This window comes from Anguilla anguilla, chromosome 3, assembly GCF_013347855.1.
Source record: "Anguilla anguilla isolate fAngAng1 chromosome 3, fAngAng1.pri, whole genome shotgun sequence".
NCBI lineage: Eukaryota > Metazoa > Chordata > Actinopteri > Anguilliformes > Anguillidae > Anguilla > Anguilla anguilla.
Genome location: NC_049203.1, coordinates 512516 through 534601, shown reverse-complemented (window position 1 = coordinate 534601; position 22086 = coordinate 512516). Strand labels below are relative to the sequence as shown.

Here is a 22086-nt window from a genome sequence, read left to right as displayed (position 1 = left end):
TTCAAATGTAAGCTCTAAAATATATTGAGGACATTGTTCATTTAGAATCCCGATGTTCAGGTGCATTTGTTTATGTAAAATAGAAAAAAATAATAATTCTGTGACAAAAACATTAATGAAAGTGAGTCTGTTGTCACTGTGTTTGATCTTAGTTACGTGTTAATGAATCTCACAGGGTTTCTGGGCAGAATGAAGCTGAATGGTGATTGGTTGTTTGACCCCCTGGGAAAGACGCTCATGTGCCAACGTGGTTGTGTCTCTACACAGAGACCAGGTGCAGAACAGTACACCTGTGCCACTGGTGAGTGGCTTTGGCTAAAATTGGCTGCTGAATAAATAAAGTGTGCATGGAGATTGCTGGAGAGCGCAGGTTAGTGTTGACTGATTGTGTCCTTGTGAGGCGAAGCCCAAGGTCTTGTCTTGCTGAGGGTATAATGGTGTGAAATGCATTGAATTGCAGAACAGGCCGATTTGCTTGGCGGAGCGTTGTGTTGCCATGGAAACCTCTGTGCCTGGCCTGGGGGTGTGCTGCAGATTGGCACTGGAGTAAGTGGTTTATTTATTTAATAAGCAAGTGGACAGTTCAGCACTGTTTTCATTACTGTAGCTGTCAGAGAACACTGTTGGTCAGTGTTTAGTATCGCGCTCAAAAACATTCTGGAGCAGCTCTGAACCCCTCTTTGGAATAACTCCACAATATGACAATCAAACTCTTACAGCTCCAGCATCCAACATTCAAACTCTTACAGCTCCAGCATTCAAACTCTTACAGCTCCAACATCCAACATTCAAACTCTTACAGCTCCAACATCCAACATTCAAACTCTTACAGCTCCAACATTCAAACTCCTACAGCTCCAACATACGACAGTCAATCTTCAGCACCAGTTCACCTTTGTTAGCTGAGCTACTCAGGGAGATAAAAAAAGAACTATGCATATATATTTTTGATTTCTAAAAGTTTTAAAATCAAGACCAAGTTTGTTGTGCTACTTAAAAATCAAGAAAATAACGAAATCTCCGTGATTCATATTCCAGCTTAGCTTCCTGCTTTCTAATGCGCTCATATAATGGGTGATGATTACATGAACAGCGCGCGGTGAAGTCACCACGGCGCGCGGTAAAGTCACCACGGCGTATTTTCCGGGAAGAATGGCGGGATTTGTGCGCTCATTCAGCTCCACACAAACGGCAGCGATTAATAATTGCCTTAATCACCCAGGCAGATTAGTTATTGAATGCTGGCTTTGCGCACTTGTGCTTTTCTGTGTTCTTAATTGCCTCAGAACCTCGTTATACCTGGAGCGGCATGGAAATCATTCCAAAATCCCCCGCTCTCCCGTAACTCCTGCGAGGGGGGGGGGGGGGAACAAACACTTTTGAATGCTCATAACAGAACGACGTTCCTCTGTAATCAGTGTGATTGGCTGTTTCCCTCCCTCCGCGCTCGTATCCACGGTGCGATGGCGGCACGTGGGCGGACTCTGGCGCTGGTTTCCCTGGCGGAAGCAGGCTCTCCGCAGTGCTCACTGGTTCATATTGTAACAGGATGTTCACTTACAGAACTACAGACAGTTATTGCCCTTAGCTTGTCAATGGTGGAGTCCATTCCCACACAGGACCTTTCAGGGCTTTTTATCAGAAAGTTTTCGTCAAAAAATATTTCCAAAAAACACAGCACGCACCAGCAAGAACCACGTCGGCCTCAGCAAGGCGTTTTGATAGCGGTACGGACGATGTCTGTATGGACAGACAGACGGACGTGTTTGCGGCTGCCATCAGTGCTTCTGTGTCTTTATGTTCAGTGGCCTGAGCCCGGTCGTCCCTCTGCCCTCATACGGCTGTGCCTGTGGAGCTCTGATCGCTTGGCAACCAGAGCGGGTTCTCCCGAGCTCATTTCTGTCAGTAATAATGCAGCAGCTGCTCTTCACCATTTCCACATGCACAGTGGAAAAACTAACGGCTGGACTTTTTTTAAAAACATCGGCCTAATGTTTGATGACACTTATTACAAAGTTGGCCAATTATACAACAGACTTTCAACTGGAATGAGAGAAAACGTCGTTTGCTCTTTTCTGTATTTAAATACAGGCTGCCCGTTGCTTTAATGGCGAGTCTCCCCGTGACTCTGACTCTGACTCGCGCTGCCTCGTGCGAACGCAAGGTCGCTTAAGGTTGCGCTGGCTTTTCACACTAAGCCCCTCAGACCCCTCTCTTCATTACAGCCTCAGACGGCGCAAACAGAAAGAAGATTAAAAGAGATTTTAGGAGATTAGGAGACGAGCCACTTCAGATTCGCGTTTAGGGCAATGCCTGTGACCACTCTGAAAGTCGATGTAATTAATACCCTCTCTATCGGTGATACGTCCTTCACCTCACTGAGACGGAAACCGCTTCAGTTTCACTTGCAATCACCCCTGATGCCAGATTTCTCTTTTTCTTTAATTACACTTTACTGGTATTTCCTTGAATAGCTGATAGATTCAAAAGTACACAGGAGACTAGCCATTAACACCTTCCATTGATTTTAACCCCTGTTTACTTCTTAATGGTAGAGTACCAGTTTTCACCGACTGATACTTATTGCACTCTAATAACCTTTTAGTTTGGCTCTGGTTTTAGAGCACTGCCTGTCTTCTGCCTGTTTTAAGCACTGAACAGGAGAGAGAGGGAGAAAGAAGGAGAGAGGGAGGAAGGAGGAGAGTAATGGATGGAAGGATGGTAAAGCGGGAGAGGAGGAGGTTTTTAAATTTAAAGGTAATTTTGCTGAAGCTCAGAAGCAGAGCGCGGTCGTCACGCCAGTTTGGGCTGGGAAGACTCGCATTTACTCTCTATTTACTGTCAGTACGGGTTTGCCGGGAGCAAATTGCACAAGGACAGGACAATCTTACTGCCATTTCATCTAATGGAAGCAGCATCGAGAGTTCAGATGAGCCAAACTGGAGGGAATTAGCTGCATGCGTGCACTCGCTGGCGATAATGCTACCTTTAACTAAGAATCTAATTGTTTTAGAGACGTGGATAAATGACTATACATGGTCTTTATATTTAGATATTTATTGTAGTATAACAGTTTAAAATAATTTATAAACGGTGCACCACATGCTGGACAGACTTAGTCACTGCAGTATTGGGTGCAGGTGAGGTTTCTGACGGAAAGTTCTATGGCCTGAAGGTGCTGTTGTGCTGTTTCATCGATGAGGACATTAACCTCTGCATATCCGCACAAGGAGACCGGTGTTTTTAACCCCCTCCCCCCCTTAACAAAGAAAGCCAAGTTTTTTCACATTATCACATCCCCTTGAGGACCACCTCATAAGCTGTGTGGGAGTTTGGTTTTCCCATCAGAATAATAAGCGAGAGTACCTTTCAGGGGTATTGATTGCGCGCTTTTATGGTATTACATCTTCAGCGCAGTGTTTTCCACGGGGGGACGACGGATGTGTGAGGCGCTCCCTCTGAATGGACGGAGGGTACGCAGTAGGACCCGGAGCAGGTGGGCTCGGTCAGGGCCTCCTGCACCAGGAGGCGCAGGAGCAGGTGGGCTCGGTCAGGGCCTCCTGCACCAGGAGGTGCAGGAGCAGGTGGGCTCGGTCAGGGCCTCCTGTACCAGGAGGCGCAGGAGCAGGTGGGCTCGGTCAGGGCCTCCTGCACCAGGAGGTGCAGGAGCAGGTGGGCTCGGTCAGGGCCTCCTGCACCAGGAGGTGCAGGAGGTGCAGGAGGCGCAGGAGCAGGTGGGCTCGGTCAGGGCCTCCTGCACCAGGAGGTGCAGGAGGTGCAGGAGGCGCAGGAGCAGGTGGGCTCGGTCAGGGCCTCCTGCACCAGGAGGCGTCTGACGGAGGCCGCCACACTCTTTATTTAACCGGAACCTTCTCACACCCCTGAGACAGGAGGCCAGCGGCGTGTCCGGCCCCTTCAGCCTTCATAACCACCTTCCTCTTCCTCCCTACCAGCCGCTAGAGAATGCAGTAACCCTCACCCTAACCCTAACCCTGCAGCACGCTGGTATGCAGCAGCTCTATACGTAAATGCTTGTCATATTTTATCAGTTTCACTCTGAGATGCCATTCGTTGGTTAACCTCTTTGTCAGTCAGAAGAGCAGAGTCAGGCTCATCTTTATCTGCGATATCCCACAGGGTTCAGTCCCCAGGTGTGTAGGGCTCAGTCCCCAGGTGTGCTGTTCGCTCAGGTGTGTTTGAGATGGCGGATAGTGTGTAACCATGGAAACCCGCACGCGGGATGATTGAATAGCTTAAACGCACGCGCTAATGTGTACGCTCTCCCTCCGTTATCGCCATGGGAACAAATGGAGCCACAGAGTCCAGACATCAGTAATGAGGCCAAACCATGGGCATCAGCACTTTGGCTGCTGTGCTGTTGTGTTGTTGTGTTTGTGGAGGTGAGTGGAGCAGACTGCTGGGACAGGCGGGGAAGCTCATTCCCAGCCTGTGGAGGACTAAAGACAGGCTAACGGGTCAGAGGCGGGGCCTGTGGGCCTGAGCAGCAGGGATTGGCTGAGACGGGCTAATAGTGTCACGTACTGGCAAACTTGGTCGAGTTCCACAGGTTTCAGCTGAGTCAGAGTCCCAGAGAACCTGCTGCCCCCTGTTAACATCTCCCTCCAAACAAAACCAAACTTTAACACAAACGTGATCAGAACAGCAGCGAGCACTTCCTGCTGAGCTTAGCAGAGCCGGTCTTAAAGGTCACAGATTTCCCAGAAGCCTTTGTGCTTTTGGAGGAACAGCTGGCTGCTGAAATGGTGCTGATTTCGCGCTCTCTCTCTCTTTCCCTGTCTCTCTCTGTCTCTCTCTCTCCCCCTCTCTCCCTCTCTCTCTCTCCCCCTCTCTCCCTCTCTCTCTCTCTCCCTCTCTCTCTCCCTCTCTCCCTCCCTCTCTCCCTCTCTCTCTCTCTCTCTCTCTCTCTCCCTCCCTCCCCCCTTGCTGTTTCCGTTCTGCAGCCGGGGACGAGCGGCAGCTCCGGGGCCTGAGAGCAGAGCCCTGTTTAAGCCCTAATTTGCCTTATCAGCGGCGTGTGCGTGGGAGATGCTAATGGTGTGCAGACATTAGAGATAACTTCCGCGTGGCGCTGTTTTCTCTCTGTTTACATTAATAGGATTACTTCTGTATTATTGGCGATGTAATTAAGAACTTTTCCTCCTTAGGCAAAGAGACGCTGTGAAAACTTTCTGTGCTTTGTTCCTGTTTGCTGTGCTACTAAGGGGAAAGGATTCTGGCACGCGGCTCTCGCTGAGAGTGCTGTGCTGGTGTGCTGAGGGGCTTCAGCTCCCTGAACCTCCCACACAAACTGCAGTGACGTCTGACTGGAAGCTTTCGCCAGTGCAGATCTGGCAACCGTAGGCCACAGTGGGGTAGTATGGGTATATTTGCTGTTGACATTGAGTACTTGTGCGTGCATAGACAAAGGTGCTGTCTTTAGTCATTTCTCTCTTCCTTATCCTTTTATGAAACACACACACACCCATACGTACTCTCTCTCACACACACACACACACACACACACACACTCTCTGCAGGAAGGCAGAGCACTTCTGTGAAAGATATTAACCGATTCAATTTGTTGGCGACGTGGTGTGAGGGTAATTTGGTGATGGCAGGGCTCGCCATTAACAAAATCAAAAATATGGAAATGCTTCCCTCTGCGTTTTAACTCTTTCCACGCTGGTGCGGCAGGACCCTGCCTCCCTACAGTGGCTCTGAGGCCCCTGGGGTTTGGGGGTTTGGGGGTTTGGGGATTTCCTCCTGTAGCCTCACTGAGGTGTCATCGGTTTGGCTGCATCTCCTGACCCCCCCCTCCCTTAAATAAATGCTGCTGTGATATTGTGTGTGTGTGTGTGTGTGCACGCGTTTATGTGCGTGTGTACGTGTGTACGGATCACAGTCTGAGTGTGTGTGAGTGTGTGTGGTGAGTGTGTGTGTGTGTATGTGTGTATGTGTGTATGGATCACAGTCTGTGTGTGTGTGTGTGTGTGTGGTGTGTGTGTATGTGTGTGTATGTGTGTATGGATCACAGTCTGAGTGTGTGTGTGTGTGTGTGTGTTTATGTGTGTGTGTGTGTGTGTGATGTTTGCTCAGTGCACACCTCTATCTGCAGTCCCTGCAGTCCCTGCAGTGTGGGGCCTAATGGACTGCTCTAAAGTGGTAGTTAATGTCTTTTTTTTGACACATCAATTTAGCGGCTTCCGATTCTGAAAAGCGTGTTTCCCGCGGAGGCCTGATCGCTCGGCGAGAGGGAAAACAAACGGCTGCACAAGTCTGGCGATCGCGAAGCGTGGCGTGCGCGGGATGCCCCAATTTAAATATTTCATCACTGAGTTTAGCTAGGCCCTTAAAGACCACGTTGCCCAGTACGTGAGCTTTATTTGTGGGGGGGCTGATATGCAGACGCTGCTTCCTGTGGCCCCCCAGGCTGGGGAACTCCTCTAAAGGGACCCCCAGTTATTCCACCCACACAGAATACAGATCAGAAACACTGGCTGGAGGACAGCTGGGCTGTGGACGTTCGTTCATCTGTGAGAGAAGTTATTTTTGTAATCTGTTTCACAGGGTTATTCTCTGAAGCTGTGTGTCTGTAGCATTAGCTGCCCTGAAGCCTGTTAATATTTCACAAGCTTTTTAAAATGTTTTTAAATTTATTTTCTCCCTTAGAGCTGCAGTTAGCCAGCAGTTTGAGCTGACAGACAGCTGTCATGGCGATGTTCGCTAAGTGAACGTGTCATTGCAGCGTTGCGTTGGTGAGGGTGACTCAGACAGGAAGCTCGGGGCTGCTGTGGATATCCAATGAGGGATTTTCACATGTGAATGGAAGCCTTTTTTCTGCATGCTTTCTGTGGAAAAACATAATATTGTGTGTTGAATGCATAATTTGACACATGCATAAATATTCCCTTTTGCTGTTGATATACTGGCTTTTTTTTACAGTGTTTATTTATAAATGTTCTGTGCATCCAGTAAAATGCCTTTTCTAAGATATATTGGCTTGGATTCAAACCACACAGTTATGTACCTTCTATGTGCAAATGAATGCATTTGTTCATGTTCTTTGTTCTTAGCAAACACAGTTTGACAAGTCAAGTAATCACCCAAATGAATATGCCAAATGGTGTTTGTGAGGGGAAAAATAGTCCTTACATTTTTTTTTTTTGTAATTTAAAGTTAATGAATAAATCCTAGCTGTTGTCTCAGCCCAGGTGCTTTCCAGTAAAATGCTCGAGTGAATTTGCTGGTCAAATAAAAAATGAACACTTGAATTAATTTGCAAGTAAAACTTGTGGGAAAATGTGGATTGAATCCAGACACAAAATCATTAAAACAAAACGGTGTTCTTAGAAGCAGCGGAAAGAGAGGATGTCTACTGAGAGGATTATAATACCAGCACATCTCACACCCCTTAACTTCTGCACATGCTCAGATGGTACACTCCTTGACCGCCCCTTTATCTGCACATGCTCAGATGGTACACTCTTTAACTGCCCCTCTGTCTGCACATGCTCAGATGTACACAGTTAAATGGAACACAGGCTATGCGCAGGTCTTCCTTCAGCAGATGAAATTATGCGCAGCCTCTCCATTAAAGAGCTTAATCACTGTTCCTGGGGTCTGTGCTAATACAGCAGCACATGACAGGAGAGCAGATGGTGCGCTACACATGCTGTCTCTCACACACACGCACATGCACATACACACGCACACATACACACACACGCACATGCACATACACACGCACACATACACACACACACGCACGCACACACACACACACTTATACACACACACACACACGCGCACACGCACACACGCACACACGCACACACACATACACACACACACGCACACACACACACATACACACACACACACACACACGCACATACACACACACACATACACACACACACACTCACGCACACACGCACACACACACACACACACACACACAGAGGAGTGAATCCTGTCTCTCGTTGATATTCATTGGGCTGGCGGAGTGGAGATGGGCATCGCAGAGTTCATTTAATCAGGTTGTTTTGGGGTCAGGAGTCACTCCTGCATCCTGCCTCTGCTCCTGTCAGCTGGGCTCAGGATGGCTGCGTCACACCACCCCAGCCTGGGAGGAAACACACCTGCAGCTGGCTTAAGTAATTGGGTTCTTGTTCAATAAAAGGGCTGTATGTGTGTGTGTGTGTGAGTGCGTGCAAGAGAGAAGACAGGGAGGAGAGAGAGACGGAGGCGTTTCAATCTGATGCTCTTTCCCCGTCACCTTTTCCACAGAGCTTGGGTGTCAGGTCCAGTGTCAGGCCCGGGTGTCAGGCCCGGGTGTCAGAGCTCGGGTGTCAGGCCCGGGTGTCAGGCCCGGGGTGTTGGGTCCAGGTGTTGGGTACGGGTTTCAGGCCCAGGCGTCAGAGCTCGGGTGTCAGGTCCAGTGTCAGGCCCGGGTGTCAGGCCCGGGTGTCAGAGCTCGGGTGTCAGGTCCAGTGTCAGGTCCGGGTGTCAGAGCTCGGGTGTTGGGTCCGGGTGTTGGGCCCGGGTGTCAGGTCCAGTGTCAGGCCCGGGTGTCAGAGCTCGAGTGTTGGACCCGGGTGTCAGAGCTTGGGTGTTGGGTCCGGGTGTTGGGCCCGGGTGTCAGAGCTTGGGTGTTGGGTCCGGGTGTTGGGTCCGGGTGTTGGGCCCGGTGTTGGGCCCGGGTTTCAGGCCCAGTGTCAGGCCCGGGTGTTGGGTCCGGGTGTCGGTTCAGTGTCAGGCCCGGGTGTCAGAGCTCGGGTGTTGGGTCCGGGTGTTGGGCCCGGGTGTCAGGTCCAGCTGTCTTCACTACAGCGCTTCTGCTACTGTCTCTGCACTCGTACCCCCGAGGGGGGGCTAACTAGGGCCTCTTCCATTGAAAGATAAACATCAGCAGCCCTGTCTGAAGGTGCCCCCTGATGTAACTGAGCTACCTTGAATTCCCTCAGTGTGCTTTTGAGTCCAACCTTTAGACACGAGTTCGATTTGTTTTTTCCTCCTTATCACATTAACATTTTCCTGTCTTCCTTCTTGATCCTGTTATTGTAACCGTGGAAAAGCTCATTTTGAGAGTAGGGTGGAATGATAATATTGTTTGCAGATATGATATAACAAAATTGTACAGCATTGACAGCTGTGATGAGCGAGACTGAAATAGTGTTTTGGAGGTTTGTGTTATCATGAATTTTGGGACTGAAGTGAACAATATTGGCGAGGCAGCAGGTTGCTAATATAACTGTCATATTGTCCAGACCTAGTAGTGTAGTATGTACTCTGCAGTATGTTGTGTGTGCAGTATGTAGTGTGTAGCATGTGCAGTATTTAAGCAAGAAGCAAGTAAGCGTGTGTGTGTGTTTGTGTATGTGCGGATGTGCATGCGTGTTGATCTGTGTATTTCCTTGTTATGAACAAACTCCTTGGGCAGATAATAATTCAAAGGACTCTTTATTATTTACGGGCAGATTTAACATGTAGGAAGATTTCTACCCCTTATCCTCCATAACAGCAGGTTACGATAAGGCTCGTTATGCCGTTTGAAATAAGACAATGAAAAAGAGGCAATGAAGCAGAAATTAATGAATGTGAAGCGTTTGTGTTGGGATGTGTTTGAACATCCATGCATCAGTGCAATGGGGATATGATGGGTCTATTCTTGGGTCCTGTAGTACTCACCCCAGCCTGGTGGAGCTGAAGTTTGGGTTTCACTGTAACCCCAACCTGGTGGAGCTGAAGTTGGGTTTCACTGTAACCCCCACTGAGGAGATGAAGTTTTGGGGTTCACTGTAACCATTTTACATTTACATTACAGGCATTTAGCAGACGCTCTTATCCAGAGCGACTTACAGAACTATTTTACATAGCATTTTACATTGTATCCATTTATACAGCTGGATATATACTGAAGCAATGCAGGTTAAGTACCTTGCTCAAGGGTACAACGGCAGTGTCCTACTCGGGAATCGAACCTGCGACCTTTCGGTTACAAGTCTAGTTCCTTACCCACTGTGCTACACTCCGTCCCACTGTGCTAACCCCCACTGAGGAGCTGAAGTTGGGTTTCACTGTAACCCCCACTGAGGAGATGAAGTTTTGGGGTTCACTGTAACCATTTTACATTTACATTACAGGCATTTAGCAGACGCTCTTATCCAGAGCGACTTACAGAACTATTTTACATAGCATTTTACATTGTATCCATTTATACAGCTGGATATATACTGAAGCAATGCAGGTTAAGTACCTTGCTCAAGGGTACAACGGCAGTGTCCTACTCGGGAATCGAACCTGCGACCTTTCGGTTACAAGTCTAGTTCCTTACCCACTGTGCTACACTCCGTCCCACTGTGCTAACCCCCACTGAGGAGATGAAGTTTTGGGGTTCACTGTAACCCCCACTGAGGAGATGAAGTTTTGGGGTTCACTGTAACCCCCACTGAGGAGATGAAGTTTTGGGGTGTACTCTACTGTCGTACACTGTTACGATAATTTCAGCGCATCTCACACCGTACTGACAGGGCTGCTTAGTTTTTGTGTCCGTTTGTCTCGGCTGTAATCTCGTATTCAGGTGTTACTCAGGAGAACTGAGGCAGCGGTCCGGGGATGTCATTCCTCACCTGGAGCAGACATTTTATGCTCTGTCTTGATCGACCAGCCAGTCACACTTTTTCATGACATGGAGAACCAGGGAAATGAATCAAATACGTACATTTTCATCAATAGCAGAATTCCATTATTTCCAGTTTCAGACTGCAGTAAAATTTTATTGGAAGCGATGTGAGGTGAATTAGGATGTTTAATTTGCATCTCACTCTTCGCAAGAACAGTTGGACTGCTTGGTGCCTGAAGGATCAGTGCTGTAGTAACAGGATTATCATCAAGTTAAATCCATCCAAGAAATTAAAGTTTAAATAAATGTCCTCTGTATATCTGTCGTGTTCCAGCAGTAAGTACAGCAAAGGAAAACATTCTATGCGACAGAGGTTAGTAAATGCAGCTTAATTTCTGCTGCTGTGATATGCTCTTGAATGTTATCACACGGTCTCTGTACTGCCAGTATTAGGTCTGCTCGTTCTCTCATTGTTGGTTTTTTTAAATGTTTTTTGTTCTTTCAAAGAAATTGAAGAAAGTCTTTTTAAAGAAGTTGAATATTAGAGTGTAGCATTGGTGTTTTGGTCTTTGATGACGTTGTTGACTGATTGCAGTTAATGAGCACATACCCTGTGTCTGCTGCTCTTTCAACTTCCGTCCAAACAGAAAACTCTGGAATCCTGGGAAGTGATTAAAAAAGTGATGGAGGAGGAATGGGTTGAAATCTGTGAAACTTCTGGAAGCTATGAAAGATGTAGTTAATGAAAGATGAACATCCTCACAGCCTGACAGCTGAAGTTGTTTATACTTTTTTGGTTGAATATTCACTTTGATCACTGTCTGGTGAAATATAAAGCAATACTTATTTGGGTTTTCTTGGTCTGGGCTGATTCTGAAGTACCTCTGAAAGGCAGCCAGACCTGGCCCTCAGGTAACAGGTGAGTGAGGATGTTTTTCTCAGGTAAAATGCAGACAGAAAGAGAGAAGGGAGAAGTGAGAAGGAGAGAGCATGCACAGTACCTGAGGGAGAGAGAGAATGAGAAAATATGTGAAAGAGAGAACCCACAGGCTTGTGTGTGTGTGTGTGTGTGTGTGTGTGTGTGTGTGTTTGTGTGTGTGTGTGTGTCCAACCAAGCAGGGGCCTGAAATCAGCTCAAGGAAATGGGCTGTGTTGGGGTGGGCAGGGGGGGGTTGGGGGTGGGGGGCGCCTTACATCAAGGTGAAATTCACAGTTGTGTAACAGGGATATTTTAAAGCAATCTGCAGTTTTGAAAGGACCTGAGGGGAGAGATGTGATTGAGGGAGAGGCTGGTGGGGAGGCTGGTACTGACTCTGTCCTGAATACTCTCACACCACTTCTACTGGGCCTTCAGAAAGTGCTTAAACCTGCCGGAATATTCTCAAATGGGTCTGACTGTGACTGAATCATGACCAGACCAGTGTTAGTCTGCGTTAGTCTGCCACCGATCTCCACAGGTCACCTGATCAGCTGGTCAGACTGATCACTGATCCCCCCACCCCCCGATGGGGCTTGCGTTCCAACTGTCAGAAGCGTCAGTAAACGCCGGTGTGTGGTTCTGATTCCGGCGTGCGGTTCTGATTCCGGCGTGCGGTTCTGATTCCGGCGTGCGGTTCTGATTCCGGCGTGCGGTTCTGATTCCGGCGTGCGGTTCTGATTCCGGTGTGTGGTTCTGATCCTGGCTCTGATTATCCTCTCCAGTGGGAGCTGGTTTGGACCCGCGTGTGGGGCCAGCAGGCTTGTTAGCACCAGTGGGAGCTGGTTTGGACCCACGTGTGGGGCCAGCAGGCTGGTTAGCACCAGTGGGAGCTGGTTTGGACCCGTGCGTGGGGCCAGCAGGCTGGTTAGCACCAGTGGGAGCTGGTTTGGACCCGTGCGTGGGGCCAGCAGGCTGGTTAGCACCAGTGGGAGCTGGTTTGGACCCGTGCGTGGGGCCAGCAGGCTGGTTAGCACCAGTGGGAGCTGGTTTGGACCCGCGCGTGGGGCCAGCAGGCTGGTTAGCACCAGTGGGAGCTGGGTTGGATCTGCGCGTGGGGCCAGCAGGCTGGTTAGCACCAGTGGGAGCTGGTTTGGATCCGCGCGTGGGGCCAGCAGGCTGGTTAGCACCAGTGGGAGCTGGTTTGGACCCGCGCGTGGGGCCAGCAGGCTGGTTAGCACCAGTGGGAGCTGGTTTGGACCCGCGCGTGGGGCCAGCAGGCTGGTTAGCACCAATGGGAGCTGGTTTGGACCCGCGCGTGGGGCCAGCAGGCTGGTTAGCACCAGTGGGAGCTGGTTTGGACCCGCGCGTGGGGCCAGTAGGCTGGTTAGCAGCGGGAGCGTTTGGGCCGGAGCTTTTTTAAATTTTAATTTCATTAGCAGCAGAGGAGTATTGATCCGTTCTCCTGCGAGGCGCTGTGGCTAACAGCACGGAGAGACGAGAGGAATCCGATGGGGAGATAATGAGCCGTGTTCTGGAGTCAGAACCGGCTCCGCTCCCTGTGGATGGGTTCTGGTCTGCTTGGCCACACAGCCAGATAATGGCACCCCCCTCCTCTCCTGACGCACGGGTTCGATGCTTCCACCGCGCGCGGGCAGCGCTACCGCTAACCGGAGCCTGGAGCTGAAATAATCAGCCCTCAATTCAGCCAGCATTCCGTTTCAGTCCATTCAGGCAATCATATGCAATTTCATTCATGAAATGAAAAAAAACAAAATTACCACTGAGCGCTCCAGGCATTTTCCACATCATTCGCTGAGTTTCAGTTAATCTCCTAAAATGGCTGAATTGACCCCGGCTCTGCTTCGCTAGATCAAAGTGGACGTTTGAGCGATTGTAAGATGGATGCCGAGTTGCGCGTTTGCTGATTTCCCCCGGAACGCCTGTCGTGTTAACCACACATTTATATCTCTGCCGTTTAAACCCAAATCAGTCGACCCCACAATGGCGTCTAATTGGAGATAAGGGAAAAACAACAGCCTGATTGTGTGCCATGCTAAATGACCCTCCTTCCTCCCCCGCTTCCTCCCCACGACAGGAAGGCAGATTGAGCACTAAATTAAATTAATGTGTGCCATTTCTCAATCATTTTTCATTCCTCTAAAATGATTAAAGCTGGTGTAAGAAGTTCATTAAAACAGAAAACATTAGACTCATTAAAAACCCATTAAAACTATCGGGGCTGGAAGATTTATCCTGCCCGGGGTCGGGGGGGCGGGGGGGGGGGGGGGGGGGCGTTGAAGGAGGACGTCTCTCTCAGGATGGAGAGCCCCCGTTTGACTCTGATTTGGGCCCACCCCCGCCCCCCCGCGCTGGTATGTGCCACAGATGCCCGCGTTTGGTCCTGGCAGTTGTTTTGGCCCGAGGTCCATCTGAAGCACCTCTCTGTGCTGTCGCGGGACGGCGGGGGGGGGCATCAGGGCCAGGTGCCAGTATTGGGGCGATTGCTCAGGCTCTCGTTAACCACACCCCGAGCTTCGCCATCGTTAGCGCGCATGCTAACGGCGTTTATTACTCCTTGCGACTGAATCAGCACCTCTCCCCCCATTCCATTAGATACTGCAGATCATAACCATCCTCCATTTACCACATTAAACATCATAATGGGCAGCTGGCTCCCACAGGTGCACCATGGGAAACGGAGTTCATTACTCTTGCAGATGCATCGCTGGGTTCTGTTTTGTGTGCTCTGCGTGTGAATCCATCGTCTGCGATGTTCTCGCCACCGTGCTGTAATCATTAATGCATGAGGAGCCAGCGGGCGATGATGTCACTCCGTGTTCTGCCCCCTGGCCTCCATGGGGCAGATAATCGCGTTCCACAGCCCCAGCAGCACGCCGCGAAGCGCCCGCGCAGACGAGCGATACCTCCTTTATCAGGAGCGTGGAAGAGAAAGGGGGATATGGCTGCTCTTTAACGATAAACCTGGAATATTTGTGAATGCTAATATTCTGTTTCCTATTTAATGTGCATCGCATGATTTGACTGTTAAGAGAATACATAATGAGGAGAACAGGCCAATCAGCCCGTATAGAACATATGAATGCATGGTGTGTTCTTCTGTCTTCAGTTCAGTCGCAGCTGTATGGAGAGGAAGTGAATTGGGGAATATTATGTTTATTCATTCACTGCTTTTTCCTCCTCCTCCCTGTCTCCTCTTTCTTTTCTCTTTCTTTCTTTGTCCTGCCCTCTGTCACTTTCTCTCTCAGTATTTATTTCACAAACACGCTGCTTGAATAGATTCTCAACAAAGAAAATTCTGTCTCCTTGTCATTTCACATTTCTCTGTCAGTTTGGGGACTTTATACAGGTCTTTGAATATGGCAACTTTTAACATTTTTCCTCTTTTTATCACCCAAAACTTTTTACCACCGGCCTGTATAAGAATTAACTGGAAAGGCTTCATCACGCACGCACGCACGCACACACACACACACACACACACGCACACACACACTCTCTCACACACACACACACAGCAGGGTTGTGATTTTTTCTTTATTTTAAAGGATCCTCTTTAATTGTCCATCATGTAATTGTCTCTGAAGTTGCCAACCAGCTGGTGGGACAGGATGAGGCCTGTGATTGGTGGGCTGGACAGCGGGAGGCCTGTGATTGGTGGGCTGATCAGGGGGTGAACAGAGACACAGGGAATGTTTTTTTAATGACTGCAGTGTTATTGGGGTGAGGTGAAATGGGGGGGGGGGGGGGGCTGAGGCTAATCACTCCTCCGCTTTACTCCTACATTAAACTCAGACTTCATCTCGCCAGATTTGGTCCTCAAATGAAACAATCTGTTGAGCTGAGGAGGATGTAACATCAAACGCCCCCAGTGAGGAGCGACGCCGCACGCTGAGCTTCTGAACATCAAACGCATCGCAGCAGAGCGGCCCACACGCAAGCTGGCCTGGGCTCATATGCATCAGCCCTGCCTTATTTATGAGGATGTTGAAATAACAAAGCAACACGTAAGGGGGAGGAAGGCGCTCTTATAGCTGCACTGTTCCCTTCACCTTGTGTGCCTCCGCACCACAATCTGGAGCGTTCCACTCCAGCCTGGCACAGGGAAAACGCATTACCACTTCCTGCATTACCACTTCCTGCGCCTGGAGATTCGTACGGACGCATGGCCTGATGCATGTCCTGGTGCATGGCATCTCAGTTTGTACCCTCTCTGTGATAGGCTGAAATCTCAGCTTGTACCCTCTCTGTGATAGGCTGAAATCTCAGCTTGTACCCTCTCTGTGATAGGCTGAAATCTCAGCTTGTACCCTCTCTGTGATAGGCTGAAATCTCAGCTTGTACCCTCTCTGTGATGGGCTGAAATCTCAGTTTGTACCCTCTCTGTGATATGTGTGTATGTGCAGTAGTATGTGCTCATAGACCATGTACTGTTCTGTTCTGATTTGCAGGTATAACCCTCACCTGTGTGGGAACAATCCTGGTGTTTCGTGACATCACAGTTTTCTGGTCCAATCACACTGACCGAGAGATCTACTACCTGTGAGTATCCTGCTACACGCACACACGCACGCACGCACACACACACACACACGCACACGCACACGCGTGCGCGCACACACTCACTCACACACACAGGCACTGACGCACATGCACACACACCGACACACACACATACTTACACAGACACACACACACGCACACAAACACATGCACACACACATTCTCTATCTCTCTTTCTCTCTCTCTCACACACAAACACACTCATTCTTAAGTCTGTGTTTGTCCTTTCACTGTGGTCTCCTGGTATACTGATGTCCTAGGTAAAAAGGTTTTTATTTTCTCGTCACTAAAAGACATTGTTTTGGTGCTGGGCGGTTAGCCTAAGTATAATGCCCCAGAAATTGCTTGACTTTATTGTAACTCTTTATTATTGCAATAGCGGAGTCATTTTCACATTGATTTTACAATCTCATTAGAGCCAAACTGCAAAAAAATATATTTCTCATTTGTATTATACTACCTAAGAAAACAGTCACTCACAGTTGTACAAGAAAGTAATTATGTGTTAAAGTAATTTTCGCAACTACATGGCTGCAATACCAAGTCAATTTTCTGTGTCTAAATTCATTGTTAATGAATAAGAACATTGTTAATATATTTTCATTGCACAGTGGAAGCTTTCAGACCTGTTCAGTGTAACATCTGTGTTAATTCATGATACAAAAAAGAAAACTTAGGAAAGCCATGCTGTGCAGGTCTGTGTTTTGATCTTTTGAAAGATATGCACAAGATATTTGAAAAAACATACTTTTATTCACAACATTTATATCTTTTAAAACAATGTATTTATAAAATATACAGCATTTATTTTTATTTATATTCAGTACTCATGTTGTCCTAAGATTGTCTATATGATGGATTTTTACTGCATGATATGTATAAATGATATGGTTCCATCGCCTAAAGGAACTTGTAATGTACTTGTCTGCTTGTTTGAAGTTTTATTCTGGTAAGTACAAGGCACAGTTTTGTTTTACATATAAGTCGGTCTTTCCTTGCCTAGTTATTTTTCTTACATGCTGACGGAATGGTTAAAACAAAACCAAAAAGGAATTTCTCATATTGAGAAGGTGTGCTTTGCCAGGATGACTAGCAAAATGTTTGGGATTCAGACTGGCAACTCTTCCAAATGCTCCTGACAGTTTCACATGGCTGTTTAAAGTGTTCATGTGCTGAGAAATTAAGTCTTCAAGTGTTGTGAAAGGAAGTGTTCAGATGCTGTGAAATGAAGTGTTCAGGTGCTATGAAATGAAGGTTCAGTACCCAGTACTCATATGTACTGAGTCCTCATAGCCCTACGCTAGGGCTGGTTGCCAAGTTTTCTGGAGACCTTTGATTTCATTAGAAGCAAGTGACAGTCAACTGATGGAGGTGAACAGACTGTTCCTGTTCCAGCCACACCTAAAGCTATTGATCAGGGACAGTCCTGGCTCTTTAGTTCTGCTATTCAGATCCTGGATGTGCTTCTCCAGAGAGAGTTAGTGCTTCTCCAGAGAGCATTAGTGCTTCTCCAGAGAGAGTTTGTGCCTCTCCAGAGAGAGTTTGTGCTGCTCTAGAGAGCCAGAAGCCAAAAGCCATCAGTGACCGTGTGGTCTGTGGGGGGGGGGGGGGGGGAAGTGTACGGGGGAGGGTTTTTATGGAGCGTGCGGGGGAGGGGTTCCCCGAGCACACGGCTCGCACGCTGAGTAATGGTTTGGCAGGAAGGCTGCAGTGACGGGAGGAAACGCATCATTAGCTTGTGATATTGCGGTGTCTCCATGTTGTGCTTCCATCCGTCCGCGTTTCTGTTGGTGGGATCACTAAGTCATGTTGCCCTCAGTAGACAGGTGTGCAAACTGCGGTAGAGATGTCATAATCTACAGGTCCCTTCTCCGATCCTGTGCATTTGGGTCCTCCCAGAATGCACTCTGTTCTTCGCGGTGCAGATCCCGTCGGTGCTGCTGCAGCTGCGAGTGCTTCTGTTTCCCGCTGTAAAAGGCTAAATCAAGCATAGTGTGATGTCAGCGCGTTTGAACAACAGGCTTTTAAACACAAAGCCTGTCGCAGTTCTTTTTGCTTATAAGTGAAATGCATAAATCTGGGTCACCATGACAAACATCATTCATAATTCATCCTATCAGAGGAATGATGGGGATTGGAAGTGATGTGTGTCAGGATGGAGCCGTCACGGTGGCTTGGACGTGTGTGTAATGAGCAGGGACATGCTGGTCAGCACAGAGATGGGTTCATTCCACAAGTTTGTTCTTAAATTATTTAACTCCAGATGCTATGGATTATCCTCAATAAGAGCTTTATGACTACGGCATAACCTGTGCATAGGACCTTCATAAGCAGCGCATCACTCGCTGTACCAGTTCTGACATGGCACACTGTTTGTGGTTATTGGCATAAGCATTTATAACTAAGATGTTATGCAGTGTTTATAAAGGAGTTTATTCAGTTCTTATGAAGAATCATTCATAGAAACCGACCGAGTAAAACTTCCGCCTTGGGAAAAACCCAAACTATGAGTTTTGTTCTGTTCTCTGAAAAAGATCAACATGGTTTTATCCACGTAATCACCCGGTATCACCATGAGCGGCTCCACCCGACCTCTCACCACGAGCGGCTCCACCCGACCTCTCACCACGAGCGGCTCCACCCGACCTCTCACCACGAGCGGCTCCACCCGACCTCTCACCACGAGCGGCTCCACCCGACCTCTCACCACGAGCGGCTCCACCCGACCTCTCACCACGAGCGGCTCCACCCGACCTCTCACCACGAGCGGCTCCACCCGACCTCTCACCACGAGCGGCTCTCCATCAGAGCTGGAGAGAGTCAGGCGGGTCTCTCTGAGACTGCCCTCCCGTATACACCACTCCAGCCCTGCGTTCAGGGACGAGGCAGCGTTGGCCATCTGACCCACAAGATCAAAGCAATCTGAGACCTGTGTTGAGTTTCCCTGTGATTTAGATCTTAACACGCATGTGTTCCTGGATTTGGGCATCTACTAAGCAGAAATGAATAAACAAGGTGGCAGTGCAGTGTAATGCAGTGCTCAGTAGTGCCTGCACACAGTGTTCAGGCTGTAATCTGCACACAGTGTTCAGTAGCTGTAATCTGCACACAGTGTTCAGGCTGTAATCTGCACACAGTGTTCAGGCTGTAATCTGCACACAGTGTTCAGTATTTGTAATCTGCACACAGTGTTCAGGCTGTAATCTGCAGTGCTCAGGCTGTAATCTGCACACAGTGTTCAGGCTCTAACCTGCACACAGTGTTCAGGCTGTAATCTGCACAGTGTTCAGTAGCTCTAACCTGCACACAGTGTTCAGGCTGTAATCTGCACAGTGTTCAGTAGCTGTAATCTGCACACAGTGTTCAGGCTGTAATATGCACACAGTGTTCAGGCTGTAATCTGCACACAGTGTTCAGTAGCTGTAATCTGCACACAGTGTTCAGGCTGTAATCTGCAGTGCTCAGGCTGTAGCTGGTCCAGGGTTTCCTGAGGACAGTGTGACTGCTGCAAACTGAAGAAAGCCCTTCAGCAGCTGGCCTGTTTGCAGAAGCTTGATTTGTTATTTCATTTCTTATTTAACACGGCCGGGCTGCGAGATTACTCTTTAATAATTACTGCAGCGGGCGGGGGGGGGGGGCAGTGGGGGGCAGTGGGGGGGAGGCTCTTTGATGCTTTTTCATGAGCATCGCTCTGTGCCCAGCAGCCGGGGGGGGGGGAGCGGACAGGTGAGCCTGAGGAGACAGGTAGGCCATGTCTTGTTTGTGTGTAGCGGAAACAGCGCCCTAAATCAATGCACCGCAGACGGAGGAAAACTATGACACCGCTCAGCTTGAGCACAGAGATGACTGCGAATCCACATGAAATATTACTAAAGCAATACCTGCTCCAACAAAACGGTCCGCACTGCAATCTCTGTGTGAATCTCTCTGTGAATCTGTCTGTGAATCTGTCTGTGAATCTGTCTGTGAATCTCTCTGTGAATCTCTCTGTGAATCTCTCTGTGAATCTCTGTGTGAATCTCTGTGTGAATCTCTCTGTGAATGTGGAAGGATTTCTGCACCTGTTCTGATGGGAATGTGGGAGATTCAGACCCCCGGGGCTCCTGCTTGTGTTCCCGTCTGAGCGAGCACAAGCCCATCACCTGCGGGGCTTTTAGGAACTGAAATAAATCCATCCCGAATGAAACGGGTCAGTTCCTGGCATTCATGGTGTAGTCCTCTTTACCGTCAGCTTACTGCAGAGCCCGTCCAAGCGCATTCTCTCGCTCTCACAGCTGAAAGGGGGGAGATTTCTTTTAAACAGATGAACATCTGCTGATATGCAAGTTAATGTGTGAAAATAATTGTGTGATATTCTAGCTCAAAGAACAGACTCTAGAGCTTTACTTCTTGTTAAGATTTGCATGTGTTATACAAGAAACGACTATATAGATAAAAATGACAACATTATCTATTTAGTGCACAGCTGCAACAAAGACCCAGACAAAGCTATCCATTGAAGTAGAAAAAGAAACACAATGGATCAAATATGTTATGCCTAAGTGTCAATAAGCACCATGGTCCATGGTGTGTGTGTGCGCATGCGTGCGTGTGTGTGTGTGCGTGTGTGTGTGTGTGAATTTTCTGTTTTGTTTCTAGGAGCCAAAAAAATGTATTCAAAACAATTATCTTTGTGAACACGTGTGGTAACGAAATTGTCACCACCAGTAATTCAAAATAAAATATAAAAGCCAAAAAAAATATTTCTTTGCATGAATATTAAAATTTTATGATGAATACATGTTCAAGCTGATTATAACTTTTCGAACAGAATGATACAATAGACTGCTCATAATAAATATATGTAAATGTAATATCAACATAAAACAGAAAATGAAGAAATAATCAGTATTTGTGTTAAAGAAGTAATAATCATTACACCTTCCAATCTAATGTATCGTACTGTTGAAAATTTTATAATCAGCTTGAACATGTATTTGTCCAGTATTTTTCTACTTAAAAAGAAAAATTGATGGAAAATATTTCGTTAATTGTCAAAATTCGTTTATAAATAGAGCGCTCCCATAATTAGTGCCAGTGCTGTGTGTGCACTGCAGTAATGTGAGTGAAACTGAAGCATTAAAGTTGATTTACGCCAGAGGTAGAGCATAAAGCTTTATGGGTGGAAAGATACATTTTGGTTCTGTGCGGGGGGGGCGGGGTGGGGGGTGGGGTGGGGGGGGGGAGGCAGCAATTGAAGAGAAGGAGCAGTGAGAAGCAACTGATATGGAGAGAGCAAGAAAAAAGATGGAGAGATGGGGAGAAGGTTTGTGAGAGGAAGACGGAGGAAGAGATCTGTGCACAGCCACTTCAGAGAGGAAGGGAGGATCGTGGAGAGAGAAAGGGGGGTGAGTGGAGAGAGAGAGAGGGGGATGAGTGTGGAGAGAGGGGGGGATGAGTGTGGAGAGAGGGGGGGATAAGTGTGGAGAGAGGGGGGGATGAGTGTGGAGAGAGAGGGGGGTGATTCTGGAGAGAGGGAGAGAGAGAAGAAGAGGATAGGAGGAGTTTAGATGAGAGAGGAGTGCAGGGCTTGCTCTGTTCCCCAGCCTCCTCATTATGTTCCCCTCCGTGGAGCTGCTCTATCAGACGACATGAGCGAACGAGTTTCCTAATTAGAATCCAGCCGAAATCCTGCAACAATAAAGATTAATTACGCGATTGGCTTTTAAAACCTTTCATAAACAATTAAGCAAGCGATCTACTGTTTAATTTGATAAAAAAGAATAAACATTTTGCGGTGTTTGTTTGGGGGTTGTGACTGTAAGACATGTGGAGTGGAGTTCGCCCCCCCACCCCCCCCCCCCCCCAAGTGGGTCTCCAGGGATTGCTCCTGCGGGGGCTTAGGTGTGAGCGCCCTGTGGGGTTTGGGCTGGGGTGTCCCCTGTGGGGTTTGGGCTGGGGTGTCCCCTGTGGGGTTTGGGCT

General features: G+C 48.2%; 1 long non-coding RNA gene across 3 annotated transcripts in view; it reads left to right on the top strand.

Annotated features, from left to right (window-relative positions):
* The window catches only part of LOC118222830, a 162565-nt gene that overhangs the window by 24293 nt on the left and 116186 nt on the right, over window positions 1-22086 (top strand). For all 3 annotated transcript variants that reach the window (XR_004764338.1, XR_004764339.1, XR_004764340.1), the window contains exon 2: window positions 16013-16103. This is a non-coding gene — a long non-coding RNA (uncharacterized LOC118222830). The remainder of the gene's footprint in view (window positions 1-16012; window positions 16104-22086) is intronic.